Raw genomic sequence first — 14,873 nt, 5'->3', positions numbered from 1 at the left:
TTTAATACAGTTCCTCGTGTGGTGGTGACCCCGAACCATAAAATTATTTTCATTGTTACTTTGTAACTGTAATTTTGCTACTGTTACAAATTGTAATCTAAATATCTGTGTTTTCTGATGGTGTTAGGCGATCCCTGTGGGAGGGTCATTCTACCCCTGCCCCCCACAGAAAAACTGCTTTAGACAGATACTGTAGAATGCCTTGGAGGACGGTTAGGGTAAGTGAGTAGTTTATCTCCTTGGGTTATAAACAGCCACTTTTTAATAACCTGATCAGAGCTCTGTGCCTTACTAGGTCCATGAGGAACTCAAGAACTTTAAAGTGGGTTCCACGCTGAAGAGCTGAAGGAGGGAGTCAGGGCATAGCTGGTCACAAAACAGGAGAGGAGGCAGGGAGGGCTAAATGTGAGGCAGAGACTAGGGTCTTAGCAGTGGGCTGATGGTTCTTGTGGTCCTTGATTAGCAACGAGGACAGAGATGGGGGCTCACACTCATTTCCTTTGGAGAGTCAGTCCCCAAGCCCAGCACCCAGTGCCTGGATGGAGCTTCCTGAGGAGCACAGCTGTTCCTCTGAGATTTCCCTCTTTTGCTGTGCTCTTTCAACCCTGACAAACCTCCAAACTGTAGGCAGCAATTTCCTTTTCAAATTGTACCTCAGGGCAACCCAAATTGCTGATGACGAAAACTTTTCTCCTTATAAAACCACTGTTAAATAATAATTAGGAAGAGTCCCACTAGAATACTATCATTTTTCAAAATTAAAATATTCTTTTTATTTTATGACTATGGATGTTTTGACTGACTGTATGTCTGTGTATCATGTAGATGCAGTGTCTGAGTGGCCATCGGCTCAGCTGGGACTGGAGTTACTAACGGCTGTGAGCTGCCTTGTGGGTGCTGGAAATTGAACTCAGATTCTCTGAAAGAGCAGCCAGGGCTCTTAACTGCTGAGCCATCTCTCTGGCCCCATTTTATAAAACCCTAATAGAATAAGAGTCCCAGACAAGACCTCAGGTGCAACTGGCATCATGGGAGCGCTTGGGTCAGGATGTGAGTAGCTCTTGAGCGATTCACCCTTTTCCCACCCAACTAGGTGTTCTTTGCATTAAGCGCAGACCAAAGCGTGAATGAGATTTTTAAAAAGAAAAAAAACAAAAACAATATATATATTATATACACATATATACATACATTATATATATAATATATATATATATAATATATACACATAATCTCAAGAAACCAAACTGAGTCAGGCGGTGGTGCACATGCCTTTAATTCCAGCACTCTGAAGGCAGAGACAGGTGGATCTCTGTGAGTTCGAGGCCAGCCTGGTCTACAGAACAAGTTCCAGGACAGGCTCCAAAGCTACACAGAGAAACCCTGTCTCGAAAGAAAAGAAAAAAGAACCCAAACTGTAGCAGCCCTTCTGTGTGTTCAGCATCCTCAGAGTGTGAGGCCTCCATGCCTATGGCAGTGGATTTACAGGCACCTTCTCCTGGCTGGGGGCAGATATGCTCTTTTGTGGAGTGTCTCTGAGCCACTGGCTGTGTAATTATCTTGGTTCCCACCCAAATGCTGTTGCTTCATTCTCCCCTCTCATCCCTCCCTTTGTGTGGGCTGATAATTGTGCCCTGATGCGAAGGCAAACGACAAAATGTGAGCATGGGTTGGAGGACTCGAGCCTGCCGCTTGTGCCGCTTGTGCCGCTTGTGCCGCTTGTGCCGCTTGTGCCTGACCCTGCACGTGGCAGAGCACAGCAGGGGGGGACACCCGAAGTGCCATCCCAGGTCTCCCATGGTAACAGGTACTCAGCGAAGAACTAGCATGAAGATTCTCTAACTAGACAAGTTTTCCTCACATAAACCGGAAAGAATGGTGATCATAGAAGTTGACTTTTCAGCCGGGCGGTGGTGGTGCATGCCTTTAATCCCAGCACTCGGGAAGCAGAGGCAGGTGGATCTCTGTGAGTTTGAGGCCAGCCTGCTCTACAGGAGTGAGTTCCAGGACAGGCCCCAAAGCTACAGAGAAACCCTGTCTTGAAAAAAATAATAAAATGGGGCTGGAGAGATGGCTCAGAAGTTAAGAGCACTGACTGCTTTTCCAAAGGTCCTGAGTTCAATTACCGGCAACCACATGGTGGCTCACAACCATCTGTAATAAGATCTGATGCCCTCTTCTGGTGTGCAGGAAAACATGTTGCCTATAACCAATAAATAAATCTTTTAAATAATAATAATAAAATAAAGTAAAAAATAAAAAAATAAAACTTGGCTTTTCATGTTGGGACTCTGAATGACAAAGCTGTTTTTACAAGTTGAGAATCGCAAGTTTGTCCTTCTAAATCAATGGTTCTCAACCTGTGGGTTTTAACCCATTTGAGGGGGTCAAATGACCCTTTCATAGGAGTCACCTAAGACCATCACAAAACACAGATATTTACATTATGATTTGTAACACTAGCAGAATTACAGTTATAAAGCCACAATGAAAATAATTTTATAGTTGGAGGTCACCACAACATGAGGGGCTGTATTAAAGGGTCACAGCGTTAGGAAGGTCGAGAAGCAATTCTCTAAATCACTGCTTTATTGATTCACAGAAGTGTTTATCGTAAACCTGCTGCATCAATCCCCAAGAATGCTCCCCCTGAGGAGCAGGCATGGGTCCTGCATTTCTCCATGGACGAGAGTTAACGGCGAGAGATGATCGGGGTCTTGTCGGTTGTGATGTGCTAAGACTTTACACAATGTGCTGGGGAGAAGGTGGAGGGTTTTAGACCAATGAGCAACATAATCTAATCTGTGTTTGAAGGGATTTCTCTGACTACTGTGAGATGTAGACTGGAGGGGAGGAGAACAGGGAACGGACAGAGGAGGCATTTAGAAGTTCCATAGGTTCCTAGGAGACAAAGCAAGCAATGGGTTCTAGACAGGGTGTTGGTGAGATTTGCTGACGGAACGGCTGGCTGTTGGGCTAACAAAGCAAATGCTGGATGATTACCCTTCCTAGTCTGAACAGTTGGGGATCCTGTGTTTCCGTGGGGGACAGCACATGAAGAGCACCTGAGCGCTCTTTGAGCTGGGACATTTAGAGTGGTGACGGGGCATGGAAGGGCGGAGTAGCTGGATTTGGTTCTAGGAAACTCTCAGAGCTGGAAATAGAGGTTTGGAAGTCACTGATCACAGGACTGGGTGTGATTAGCTAAGGAGAGAATGCAGAGGGACAACGGTACCCACATGCAGGGCTCTGTACGCATCAGGAGAGGCTGAGGTGGGAAGAAAAAAGTGGTAGATTCCCTCCGTGCTCTCACAATGCAAACCAACTTCAGAACGTGCCGGTAGCCACTGGATCAGGAAGGACACTGGGAGCAGGGGGTCATAGAAGAGAAAAATGTACCATGAAACAGGGAATGGGAAGGTGAAGATGAGATGGTTGCAAAAAAGTGACCATCAAATGTGAGATCTTACCATGCAGGCTCAAGGATGTGGAGCCCTCTGATTCAGGTTCAATAGACACAGATGCGTGAGAAACAGAGACTGGGGGCGATCAGAGGGGCTTGATGTGGGACAGAAGAGGGGCGCATTTGCTAAGAGATGGTGTGAGGTCAGGGAGAACAGAACAGCGTAACATATCCGTATTTTGTATGGGTGTGGGTGTTTTACCTGCATGTATGTCTGTGCCACGTGTTTGCCTGACGGAGGCCAGAAGGCATTGAATCCCCTAGAACTGGAGTTACTGGCCGTGTGCCACCACGTGGGTGATGGGAATCCTGGATCTTCAGGAAGGCCAGAAAGTGCTCTTCACTTTTGAGCCATCTGTCCAGGCCTCATCTTGGTGTGGATGCTGAGCCTGCCTGGAGGGCCCGAGACTGCTGATGTAAGACAGTGATAAGAAGCCCAGGATGACGTGGCCCTGCATGGCAAAGCATGGGGTATAATAATCTCTCCAACATTCCTCCCGGTGCTCCTGAATGCCCCTCTCTGTACATCTTGGTGGCAAATGCCTTTGCCTGCTGAGTTAGCTCACTGACCCCTGAGTTTCCAACGTTAGAGCCCGGACAGTAAAAATGTCCCCAGTGCTGCACTTTGATGCTCCACATAGGAAAGACAGCCACACGTAACAATCTTTCTTTTCTTATTTCCCTATAGTTATTCTTCCTGTGTTGCCCTCTGCCCTGTCTGGGTGCCAGAGAAGGTCAGAAAGCTGTGTCCTTTTAAATTTTCCGTTAGGATCCAAAATAGACAAGTTGCGGATCACCAAACATTAACCCGGACACCCCTGAGCCTCATGATGCTCAGCCATGGGGAACTCACCTTGTGCCCTGCGGTTACTCTGTGAGGCTAAGTCCATTTCTTCCTCAGAACTGAGTGCTGGGAGAAAGAATGTCTCTTAAAAATTAATGTGCTTGTTTCAAATCAGAGAACAAGAACACATAAGCTGCCATGGCTGCCTCTTTCACTCCTGCCTCTAGGAAATACAGAAACAGAGTTACTATTTAGTCACCAGAGTGGCCACTGGCAAGTTCATGTGTTGTCACGTGGACCTTGCTTTCCTTGAGACAGATTCTCCCACTGACTTCAAGCTCCAGTGATGCTCCTGTCTCTGCCTCCCTGATGCTGGGATTACAAGTAGATGCCACCAGGCCCAGCACTTTTGTTTGTCTGTTTTTTTGAGACAAGCTTGCATGTTAACTGCTTGCATCTTGCATGATGACTGAACTGTGTATCTCCACAGCCCCAATCAGTTGATTTTTATTTCCTGTCTTTATAGATTTGTATTGTCTATACCTTTTCTTTCTCTCTGATTCAGTTTTTTTTTTTAAAAATCTAAGACATGCATCTACATAGACAGCACACACACACACACACACACACACGCACTTGAGCATGTACAGGGGTTTTTGTGGTAAACACGACTGTACTGGCTAATTTTATGTCAAATTGACACAAACTAGAGTCATCAGAAAGGAGGGAGCATTAATTGAAAAAAAAAATGCCTCTATAAGATCTGGCTGTAGCCGGGCGGTGGTGGCACACGCCTTTAATCCCAGCACTCGGGAGGCAGAGGCAGGTGGATCTCTGTGAGTTCGAGGCCAGCCTGATCTACAAGAGCTAGTTCCAGGACAGGATCCAAAAAAAGCTACATAGAAACCCTGTCTTGAAAAACCAAGAAAAAAAAAAGATCTGACTGTAAGACATTTTCTTAATTAGTGCTTGATGGAGGGGCCCATTATGGATGGTCCCATCGCTGGGCTGGCGGTCCTGGGGTCTGTAAGAACCAGCTGGGTTCTGTAAGAGCAAGCTATGGAAGCAAACCAGTAAGTAACACTTCTCCGGGGGCTCGGCGTCAGCTCCTGCCTCCAGGTTCCCGCCCTCCCCGCTGTGGATGGTGAACCTGTTGCACAGAACTGTGAGAGAAAGGAACCCTTTCCTCCCCAGTGCTTTTGGTCACGGTGTTCCATCCCAGCAACAGTAACCTAACGAAGACAAACAAGTACATGGAATCATTTCTACCCATGTGACACGACAGATTGACATCAAGTAGAAACTTACTAGACTTTCTGCATAGCTGATATGAGCTCCTTCCACATTAGCATATTTAGATTTGGTCGTTTCTAGAGCGACTGTCGGTGTTCTGCGGCATCGCTTTAGCCATAATTAATGAAATTGATTTGGGGGATTTTCAAAAATAATATCCTGTCCTCACCCCTCAATAGTGCCATCACACTGGAGATTCAATAGTCTGGGGTGTGTCAGTTCCATTTACCAAAATTCTCCTGATGGTTCTAACCACTGGCCAGGTCAGAAGTTCCTTTTAAAAAGCACAGGGGTTGGAGGTAGGGGGTGGGGAGGGGAATGGAGGCTGGAAAGACAGCTCAGAGGATAAGAGCACTGACTGTTCTTCCAGAGGACTTGGGTTCAATTCCCAGCATCCATATGGCAGCTCACAACTGTCTGTAACTCCAAGGTCTGATACCCTCACACAGACAGACATACATGTGGTCAAAACACTAATGCATGCAAAATAGAAATAAATTTTGAAAACTGTCTTTACTTTTCTTGGAGACAAGGTATAAACGAAACACTACAGAAACCTGTGTTAAAAGCATCCAGTTCTTCAGCTCTTAGCGGTCCTGGCCTGCTGCCAGACTGCAGTGTTTCTGTCTAGTCCAAAGTAAAGGCAGTGCCTGTCTGTGGGCAGCATAGGGCAGGCCCCTTGGTAGAGGCCTCTCTGTAGCTTCCACATAGTGAGGCTGAGCCTTGGCTTCCAAAGAACACTGCTGTCTCCTGGATTTAAATAAATTCAGTGTTGGCTGTCTTCCAGGAACCAGCCTGTGGCCAAACATCAGTAGTTCTTCAGATCTGGAAACAAATCAGGACTGTTTTCTTCCCAAGGGGCAAACACTTCGGATAACTGGCGGCAGTTCTTAGAAAGGATTAAAATGTGAACTCAGACCCCCACTCCCAAGCTATCTGGAAGCCAGGAAAGTATATTTATGGGGAAAGAGGTTTGTATAAATACTTTCTTCAGTGGCCTGTACGGTCTAGTTGAGTCCAAGCATTTGGTGTTCAGTGAATGATACCAAATTAGGAGCGGCTGACACCCAGACAGCCAGGGCTAGCCTCCCCAGGACCTTTCAGGCTGGCTTGGCTATCAGGAGATTTGTCCACACACATGTAAGTGAAAATGAACGTCTCAGGGCTTTGGGTGAACACTACCCCATGCACAGGACCAGTGAACAGGAGAATGCTAGAAGAGTGGGCTGGAGAGATGGGTTAATAGCACTGGGTTTGATTCCCAGCATCCACATGACAGCTCATAACCATCGTTAACTCCAGTTCTCAGGGCTCTGATGTCTGTAGTGAGTCTTTCTCTGTCCCCCGGTCAGCTCCCAAATAACAACGCAAAGACATAGGAATTATGAAAGCCTGGCCTTAGCTTAGGTTTGCCCCACTAACTCTTATTACTTAAATTAACCCATTTTTTTTAATTAACCTACATTCTACCATGTGACTTTTATATCCCTCCTATTCTGTGTGTCAGGTTTGTTCTATGTCTTCTCATGGCGTCTCTCACGTGCTTAGATTCATCTTGAGTCTCCTCTTTCTGCCTGAAAGTCCCGCCTATGTCTCCTGCCTAGCTATTGGCCATTTAGCTCTTTATTAGACCAATCAGGAGGCACCTTAGGCAGAGACACATTTTCACAGTGTAAACATATATTCCTGCAACAGATGTCCACTTCTGAACTCTGAGAATACCAGCATGTATGTGGTGCATAGACAAACATGTGAACAAAACACTCATGCCCATAAAATAAAATTTAAAAATTAGGGAGGGGGAAAGGAGAGAGAAAATGCTAGAGAAACAACGTGACACTGGACTTCTATTTTAATAGGGTTGTGCCATGTTCCCTGGGTTGGCCTTAAGCTTCTGAACGAGCCTGGTCTCCACGGTGCTGGGATCTCAGGCTTGTATCTCCACAACAGGCTGATGCTGGCATGTTAGTGAGGAAATGACAAGCAAAATTCCTGACTCCTTTTCCCATATATGGCATCATCAGGGCCTCACTGGAGAACTCTCCTAAGTACTTTGGAGCTTTATAATCAAGAAAAACTATTCAAAAGAGCTATGCCCTGAAAAACATGGATGAGTTAAGCTATTGCAACGATTTAAACTGAAAAGTCTGAACTTCTTCAGGTACTCACAGTCAGTGGCCAAGGGCTGAGCATTTGGGCCTCTCTTCCTTGGAAGACCCAAGTAGAAGCAAAGGTGAAATATGGGAGAATCTGGATTCCTTCAGATTCAAGAACAGGCTTGCCCGAGGAAGAGTTGAGTCCTGACACCTTCCTGTACAGCCTGTGGGGGACCATAGCACATGGACGCTGCTGCTTGAGTTCAGAACTGATCTGACCACATCTGAGGTCTGAGTTAGGTTGCTTTACCTTAAGGTGCCTCTGCTTTCCCATCAGCACAATGGGGAGATCTTGTAAGTTTGTGGGGAGGATAGTATATACAAATCTCTGACAATTGTGCATTTTTTTTAAATATTAGACAGAGTCTCCATGTAACTGTGGCTGTCCCTGGTACTTGCTATGTAGACCAGGTTGGCTTTGAACTTACAGAGATCTGTCTGCAGAGTGCTGAGATTAAAGGCACACACCACCACCACTGGCCCCTGTGGGTTATATGATCACAATGGATGGTAAAGCCTGTGGGAAAGTCTCTAGAAGGATCCTGGTGCCTATTGACATTTAAAAACCATCTTAAACTTAGGGTTAAGTTCAAGTTTTCATGGTATCTCTGTTAGACACACTACTGACATAGTATTTAGTCATAATTCCAAAACCACCTCATTTTTATCACTTAAAAAGTGCTATTTATTATTATTGTGTTTGTGTATAGGAGAGTTGTTGACAAAGGTTTCTGTCCTACCAGGTTCTGCAGTCGATCAGCCCCAAAGAAATACGCAGAGGTCTACATTAATCATAAACTGGTTGGCCTATTAGCTCAGACTTTTTATTAATTAATTCTTAGATCTTGACCCATAATTCTTGTCTGTGTTAGCCACGTGGCTTGGTACCTCTCATCAGCGAGGCATTCTCATCTGCGTCCTTTACATCTGGGTGACAACTGCAGACTGACTCCTCTTCCCAGAATTCTCCTGTTCTTGTCGCCTCCTATCCCACTTCCGGCCTGGTCGCCCCGCCTATACTTCCTGCCTGGTTACTGGCCAATCAGATTTTTATTAAAATAATACAAGTGACAGGATACAGTGTCCCGCAGCAGAGGGCAAGGGACAAGAGTTTGTTCTCTCCTACTATGTGGGTTCTGGGGATTGAACGCAGGTCGTCAGGCTTAGGGGCAAGTCATTTCATCAGTGAACCATTTCCCACACATTTTTATATCACAAAACTATGACTGTGGAACCCAGCCACAGCTGCCATGCTTACAGCACAGATATTCAACTACATGGTTTCTGTTGTTTTTAACGTCGGCATGGTGACAGCGCCTTAATCTACTGCTATTTCAGCCAGCAACTGTGACTCCCACAGTTGTCGACCTGCTTCTCTGGCCGCAACCTGTCTGCTCAGGCTGCATGCTGGTGGAAATTTTGCTTCCACAGACACTGGTTGTTAGGATTCAGACTACGCTGGCCACTGTCACTTGACAAGATGCACCCTGGCAGTATCCTGGCCAGCCCAGGATCCTATGGTTGCTACGGCACTACATAGTTTATATGCAGGCGCAAAAGGTCCCTTTAAGAGACAAGCTCTGCCCATTTCTGCTCTTTCCCACTGTTCTTCTGAAAAGGCAGGCTCGTCCTTGCCTCTTCTTCCTCTTCCCCTTTTCTCTGTATCTCTCTCTTTCTCTCTTCCCTCCCCCACTCCCCTTTATCTCAATAAAACTCCCACATAAGCTCTGTCTGCATGGTGTGTATGTTCCTCACTCGCCAGGGGCCTTCACCCACCAGGTGGCCCCTTGACCCATCAAGGTCTCTCTCCCACCACCTTACAATGCTGACTCTGCCACTGCAGCAAAAGGCAGCTTTAACTAAATCTCTATCATTCTGTTTGTAAATAAAACTCGAGACTCAAAGGCTAGGGTGAAAACCTGCTAGCTCAGAGAGGTTAAGCAGCACCTAGCTAACCTTCTTACCTTATTGACATATCCCCAAGAGAGCATCCTTCTGTTCTGCCAAACAGACAAACAAAAACCCATGCTCTCTATCTCCTGCAGATGCCCGCTGATGCTCTATGATTACTTTCCATCAATGAGTTGCTAACTAAACCTCCTAAGCTAGGGTTAATTTTATTTAATTAATACAAATGCAAACTCAGGGTTCGTAGTGTGATCGAATATTCCCCCAGCAGGTTTCTTCTGCAGGATTCACTATGGCTGGAGATTTAACTCAAGATCCTGCACGTGCTAGGCATGTGCTTTCTCATTGAGCTACATCTCCAACCCTTTCATTTTTATTTTGTGATAATATTGCAATAAGTTAATCCAGTTGGCTTAGAACTCATTATTAATCCAGGCTGGTCTTGAATTTGGAATTTCAGGCACCATACCCAGCAAGCACAGCATCATGGATTCCAAACCTGGATATGATTCAGAAAAGAAAATGTTTGTTAATGCTTTGATATTCGAGTGATACCAATGAATAATCTTCATAACATACTGTTAAATGTATGCATACTGAATCTTGTGTTATTCTGAAGCCAGTGTAGTTCAATTAAAACAAATTGCATTCAACTCAACTATCCATCATTGAGAACCTGTGGGTGGTACTTAGAAAAACAAATAACTTTTGTGCTTTGCAATTTCACATGCAATTCCACAGCCTAACTAACAGGAAAGAGAAGAAACAGAAACAGTTCATTTGGGTATCCCAGGGTAAATACCAGATTTTAGGTACAAACACTATGGAAGCATAGAGTTTGCTGAGGATTTTTGCCTTTGAAATCACCGGCAGTCAACAACACCCAGGCACTTCAGTGAGCCTTAAAGAAAGTACAGGGAGAAGAGAGTATTTCTTGAGGCAAAACTGAGAGGGAGGCTGGGAGGGAGTTTCTATAAGGCCCAGGGACTGGACGCTGCAGGGCTGGGGTGCAGCACAGAGAAGCAGAGACACTTGGGGGCAGTGTATTTGAGGGACTGGTGGCAATGGGCTTCCGGATTCCAAAAGAGTCCCACTTGCCAGAGTTGAACTTTGTGGCCTTTTAAGGTCTCTGTTCCACATTCACTGGGTTGAGAAGCTATTCGTGTAAGTTATGTTAGTAACTCATCTATGGCCTCTCTATAGATTAGGAATACTTGCCCAAGGATTGAGTCCGATTCCAGGCTTGAATTCGAATCCCAGATCTGCCATATGGTGGTTGCATCTTCCTAGGTAGGGCAATATTGGCACTCAAGGTTCCTGGCAGGAGCTTGGTACTGGCCAGCTCAGAGAACGTGGAGCTGATGGGAAAAGGATGGCATAGGAAAGCAGTCACACAAGCTAAGATGCTCTAAGAATGTTCTCCCTGGGAGGTGGAGCGCTGGTCAATGTCTCCCTCCCTCCTTCTTAGGCCCAATGACAAACCAAAGTTCAGTTCCTCCAAAGTTCACTGTGGGGAACCAATGAGTCTCTCAGAATGGGTGAGAGGTTTCAGGTCAGTGTGTGAACCTACAACAACAGGACTGGAAGGTCTGCACCCAGCACGGATTGCAACTCCCCATTGCTCCATAGATGGAGGCCTTCCCCTGTCTTCTTCAGTCTGCACGCTCTAGCTCTTCTCCAAGACCCCGGGAGAAGTTCCGTAGGGCAGACTTGGTTGGGAGGAGTGGCCAGATGCTCAGGTGTGGGTCCACTGACCCTGCCTGCCCTCTCCTCCTATGAGAGAAAGTCAAAAGTCAACAAGCCCAGCTGTGAGACTCTTTAACAAGCAGAAACAGCTGGTTTTATGAAGATCCTATAGTTATTCTGCCTGGGGGATAGTGCTGTTGACAGTCTCCAGGAATGTCTGAAGGGTGTGTGTGTGTGTATGTGTGTGTGTATGTGCGTGCACGCGCGTGTGTGTGTGCATGTGCATGTGTGTGCGCACACGTTTGTGTGTGTGTGTGTGTGCATGCGTGTGTGTGCGTGCACGTGTGTGTGTGTGCGTGTGTGTGTCAGAGGTAGATGTTAGCTGTGCTCTTCTATCAAATTCCTATATAACTTACTTATTTAAAATACATTTTAAAGACTTATTTATTTTATGCATATGAGTATTTGCCTGCATGTGTCTGCATATATGTGTACCAACCACACGCATGCCTAGTGGCTGCTGACGTTTGAAGAAGACTTTGAATCCCTGGACCTAGAGTTATGGATGGTTGTGAGCCACCATGTGGATGCTGAGAACTGAACAGGAGTCCTCTGTAAGATCATCAAGTGTTGTTCGCTGCTGAACTATCTCCAGCTCCCGGAACGCTGTTTCTTTAGAGAGGTTCTTTTTACTGCATCTGGAAGTAGGTTGGGTTTATGTGACATGTGTGTGCTTCCATTCCCAGCTTTTACATATATGTTAAAGGCTCTGAACCCTGGTCCTCATGCTCATGCTGAGGAACCTGCCTGACTCCATTTTGAAGGCAGGAGTTATGCTGTATTGTTAAAAATAAGTTTCTGCTGAGCGATAGTGGCACACGCCTTTAGCCTTTAATCCCAGCACTCGGGAGGCAGAGGCAGGCGGATCTCTGTGAGTTCGAGGCCAGCCTGGTCTACAAGAGCTAGTTCCAGGACAATTTCTAAAACTACGGAAAAACTCTGTCTCGAAAAACCATAAATAAATAAATTCCTAAACCAGGTGGTGGTGGCACACACCTTTAATCCCAGCACTCAGGGAGGCAGAGGCAGGTGGGTCTCTATGAGTTCGAGGCCAGCTTGGTCTAGAGAGTGAGCTCCAGGACAGTCATAACTACACAGAAAAACCCTGTCTTTAAAACCAAAAAAGAAAGAAAGGAAAAAGAAAAGAAAAAAGATTAAAAAAGGTCTGTTTACTGAGTTGCTCTCTGTTTCCTGAACCTGACCTTTCCAATCCATGGCCTTGACTTGTTTTTGAGAACACATTTACCCTCCCTGGTCCTCCTTGAACCCTCCCTAATCACATGGTGACTACATAATGCTTTTTTGAGAGTTTTTTTTTCTGTAATTCCTTATTTTGTCTCTCTTTTGTAAATCTACTTGTGATTTTACTCCTTAAAAGGGGCCTGAGAGATGGATTTGGGGCTGCTCTCTTTAATGCAACTTAGGAGGCAGTTGCTGGCCAGCTCTTTGGTGGACCCCAGCTTCTAGGACTGGAGAGATGGCTCAGCGGTTAAGAGCACTGGCTGCTCTTCCAGAGGTCCTGAGTTCAATTCCCAGCACCCATATGGCAGCTCACAACTGCCTGTGACTCCAGTTCCAGGGCATCTGACCCTCACACCAATGAACATAAAATAATAAATTTTAAAAGAATAGAGCTCGCTTCAAATTTGGCCCAAATTGTAGCAATGGTCTTATCCTCACCGTAGGTCTTAACCCTAAGAGCTCTCCTTCAGTTCCTGCTTGAGGGGCTTTTATTGTTATTACCATTATTATTTTCCTAAGTAGAGCTGGGTGGAACTCTGACATTCTGAGATGAGCGGGAGGCAATAGTAGAGGTGGTGAGAAGCCTGGGGTTAGGCTGCACCTCTGCCTTGCGAAGAGATGCGGTGAGAATCCGTGTGTTTGTTTACGTACACATCAAGACCATTCCTTAAAGGCAACCCTGGGTTGGACGTCCCTTCTGTGACGAACACAGCAGAAGAAAAGTCCTCCCTGAAGTCCTATCTCCGAGAAATCCCACCCCAAACCACAGGAAAGCATGATAAGGAGGCTCCAGCCTTAATTATGCCATGAACTGTCACCTAGGGAAACTCAAGATGTTCCAAACCCCTGAAAGCAGTTACTGAGTTTCCATGAAAGATAGGAGGACAGCTGAGTCCCAGGACAGTGAGGAACAGCTGCCTGCTGAGAACAATAGGGGCCACCTTTAATCTGCAATTGCTTTCCACCCAGGCATGTTCATCCTCACGGACGTTTCTCTAAATGATGAGTGAATTCTGTAATAAACCATCCACTCCTGGGGTTACAAGGAGGAGCAGCGATGGTGATGAGGTGATGAGGACTGCCCTAGCCCAGCAGCTGAAGATCCTAAGGGGACAGAACTTATGGACGTTCCTGGGCCCCATGAGGCTCTGGAAGTAGCAAAAGCCCCAGAGTCATGAACAGGAAGTCTTTTTTTTTTTTTTTTTTTTTTTTTCAGAGCTGGGCTAGGGAGAGGCAGCTGAATGAAAAGTCAGTACTCTCTTACGATGCAAGGTCGAGGCTTTTGTTCCAAGCAAAAGACAGATTGTTCTTTGTCCCTCTCCAGCTAGATGATACCCATGGCCCCAGGAGGAATAACTAGTACCTGTCACAAGACACCACTGCCTTGTCACATGCCGTGCCCAGCACTAGAATGAGACTACTGACCTCTGCCCCCCTCTCCCCGACTTTCATTCTCTCCCTTTGGTGTCGCATTTCAAGACAGTCTTGGCAAATAAAATGAAACATTGATGGGCTGTTGCTATTACTATTATTATCGTTATTATTATAAGAGGAGATTTATCCTGATTCAGATAATAGATGTGTTTTGTCTTGTTTTGTTTTTTTAAAAAAGATTTGTTTTTCCCTGGTAGTGGATTGTCTTTCTTGTCATGATGGATCTCCAATGACTAATGAAAATGTGAAGATTGTTTGTTTAAAACAGAACAGAAGCTGGGGAGATGGCTCATCTATAAGGGCTCACTGTGCAAACGTGAAGATCTGAGTTTGAGCCCCAGACTCCAGGACCTGTGCAAAACCAGGCATGGTAGTCCACACCCCTTGTCCTAGTGCTGGAATACAAATGCCCTGGATTTTCTGGCTGGTAAATCTAAGTGAATCACTGAACCCCAGGGTAGCTGAGAGATCCTGATGGCTGAGACGGAAAACGCTGGGCTGTGTGATGAAATAACACATTTTAACCACCTGAGCGTCTGCTAGGGGTTAGTGGGTTTTTTGTTTTGTTTTATTTTTTTTTTCAAGACAGGGTTTGCCTATATAGCCGTGGCTGTCCTGAAACTCACTCTGTAGACCAGGCTGGCCTCGAACTCACAGAGATGTGCTTTCCTCTGCCTCCTGAGTGCTCGGATTAAAAGTATATGCCACCACAACTAATTCCTGTTATGGGTTCTTAGTCTTGTAGGAATTTGGAAACAGAACTCAGAAGGAAGCTTGAGGATGATCTAATTTGAAAGAAGGCAAAGTGGGCAGCCTCAGCTACACTCAAGGATGCAGGGGTCTTCAG

This window comes from Myodes glareolus, chromosome 11, assembly GCF_982192425.1.
Source record: "Myodes glareolus chromosome 11, mMyoGla1.1, whole genome shotgun sequence".
In the NCBI taxonomy this organism is placed as follows: Eukaryota; Metazoa; Chordata; class Mammalia; order Rodentia; family Cricetidae; genus Myodes; species Myodes glareolus.
The sequence above is the reverse complement of the archived record's forward strand: the minus strand, read 5'-3'. Positions refer to the sequence as shown.